The sequence below is a fragment of the Neomonachus schauinslandi genome, chromosome 11 (assembly GCF_002201575.2).
Source record: "Neomonachus schauinslandi chromosome 11, ASM220157v2, whole genome shotgun sequence".
NCBI lineage: Eukaryota > Metazoa > Chordata > Mammalia > Carnivora > Phocidae > Neomonachus > Neomonachus schauinslandi.
In genome coordinates this window covers 69529807-69532101 of record NC_058413.1, presented here as the reverse complement: position 1 = coordinate 69532101, position 2295 = coordinate 69529807, and the positions used below count along the sequence as shown (strand labels likewise).

Below are 2295 nucleotides of genomic sequence, written 5' to 3'. Positions count from 1 at the left end.
TTTAAAAAAGTTTTCTTGAATATATATTTGAACAAAATGGTAAATACATCCGAGATATAAAAAGATTTAATACAAGGCCAGTAGGAACTATAAAGTAGGAAACTGGGTAGTTAAAACCAGAGATGACAATGTGCAGTAGGCCTGGAAAGCAGTAGATCCAAACTAGACCGAAAAGTGAATTCATAAAGTTGTCTGCAAGAAGAAAGGGTTTTTTTTTCATAAGTCATTTAATGGCAACTGGTAATCATTAAATTAGTAATGGTTATCTTCAAAAGATATTATATTAGCTGTGCTGTCATTTCTCAAGAATGATCAGGTACCTAGAGTCACAGACATTTCCCACATAGGATGCATCATATAAATCAGACTTTGTTTATCACCAGCATTTATAAAACCAGACCTAGGGAAAGAAGTAGGTCTGGGGACACATGCATGGTCTTAATATAGTGAATATTTAACCTGCCCTGATTATTACAAAATTAGAACAGCAAGAATATTTGCAGGAAGAAAGTGGGTTTAATTAGTAGATTGTGTGATTAGGAAAATAAAGATCTTCATATGTTTCCTTAATCAACAAGAAACAAACAAAAGAATAGAACTCTGGAAAACATTTAAAATTAAAAAACAAAACAAAACCTGGGGCACCAGGGTGGCTCAGTTAGTTAAGCATCTACCTTTGGCTCAGATCATGATCTCAGGGTCCTGGGATGAAGCCCCTCATCGGGTTCTCTGCTCAGTGGGGAGCCTGCTTCTCCCTCTCCCTTTGCCTGCCACTCTGCCTACTTGTGCTCTCTCTGTGTTAAATAAATAAATAAAATCTTTAAAATAAATAAATAAATTTTTTTAAAAGCTAGAATATATTAAAATTATGTAATTTGAAATAAGCTGAAAATATATTAAAATTATTTATGTAATTTGAAATAATTTTGAGCAAATACTTGAGTATAAGAGAATTCTCTTTAGCTAGACGTAGAAAATTCTTATCTGAATGACAAATTTCATGAAATAGAATTGAATTCCTTTTCTTTTGTCAAATTATAGTATTGTTTATTTAGAGATATATTTTACCTATTCATAACATTGTTTTCATTAGTTACCTATCTTTAGAATGAAGAGTAGGCTAAATATTCAAGAGAGTTAAGTTTAGTTATAGAACATGAATGTTGTAAATCATGGAACCCTGAAAATGTCTACTTCATGTCCTAACTGACAAAAGTAAGAAAGAGGAAAAGCAGAGAAGAGAAGCCATATATTAGTCAACTTCCTCTTCTTACATAGCAAGGTATTAGTAGATACTGTTTAACAATTATGGACTAAAAGTAGAGATCTATATGATTTTACAGTAAAGAAATATAACTACGAGAAGGACAAAAAATTAGAAAAAAAAAATGAGGCTTGGAAAGGAGAGAAAATGGAAGTAGTAGGTAATGTAACTGCTAAATTTCAGCTACAATGGTAAGATGCCTAGAGACAGCATCCAATTGAAGAAAATATACTGACAAAAAAAATAAAGGTGTAATAACATTTCGGTTTATGGTTGCCATAAACCATAACATTAATTTGTAAAAATTTATATTAGAAAGTGGGGTAGTGTGCCCCTCAAGGAAGTGGGGCAGAGGGAAAAGCAGAAAGCATTTTAATCTTGTATTTGCCCCTTTCTACTATTTGAAATTGTAAATCAGGAACACGTATTATTATTACTATAATAATACAAATTAAAAGATCAAAAATTATAAAAATGTATGTACACACATACATCTGTCTATGCATGTACATACACATGTACATAGATACATTCATATGCATGAATATATATGCATATGTATGTACATATCCATGCTTTGAGATCTTTGCCCTTTGAGAGTATTAGTAAAACTCATATAGGTACCTATTTTCAGACATGTAACGCTGTCTTTAATTAAGAGATGTATGCTTTCCACTTGTGGAATCCTGCATCACCACTTCCACTTCTCCCTAAGGGTGAAGCAAATTCTGGAAATAATAAATATATATGGTATAATAAGTTGTAACCTCTATTAGATACACAAAGTTAATCTAATTACTCTAAGGATGGGGTGGTATATTCAGTTTCATGGGCTTTATTATATTCTCATTGATCATTAGGCTTAAAATGCACAGTTTTTCTCTCATGAAACAAGCTGAACTGTTACCCATCCAGAGGCTTTCTTGTGCCCTGGTTGCTGTTCTGAAGAGGATTTTAATTACTCTGTAAAACACATTTTGAGGGTAATTACTTTAACATGGTAAAATCCCACAGCACAGAAATTTGGCCAG

General features: G+C 32.2%; 1 non-coding gene across 1 annotated transcript; it reads right to left on the bottom strand.

Annotated features, from left to right (window-relative positions):
- Positions 1–371: 371 nt before the first annotated feature.
- LOC123326304 lies at positions 372–503 on the bottom strand. Its single transcript, XR_006541009.1, has one exon. It is a non-coding gene; the product is annotated as a small nucleolar RNA SNORA72 (small nucleolar RNA).
- Positions 504–2295: the final 1792 nt, after the last annotated feature.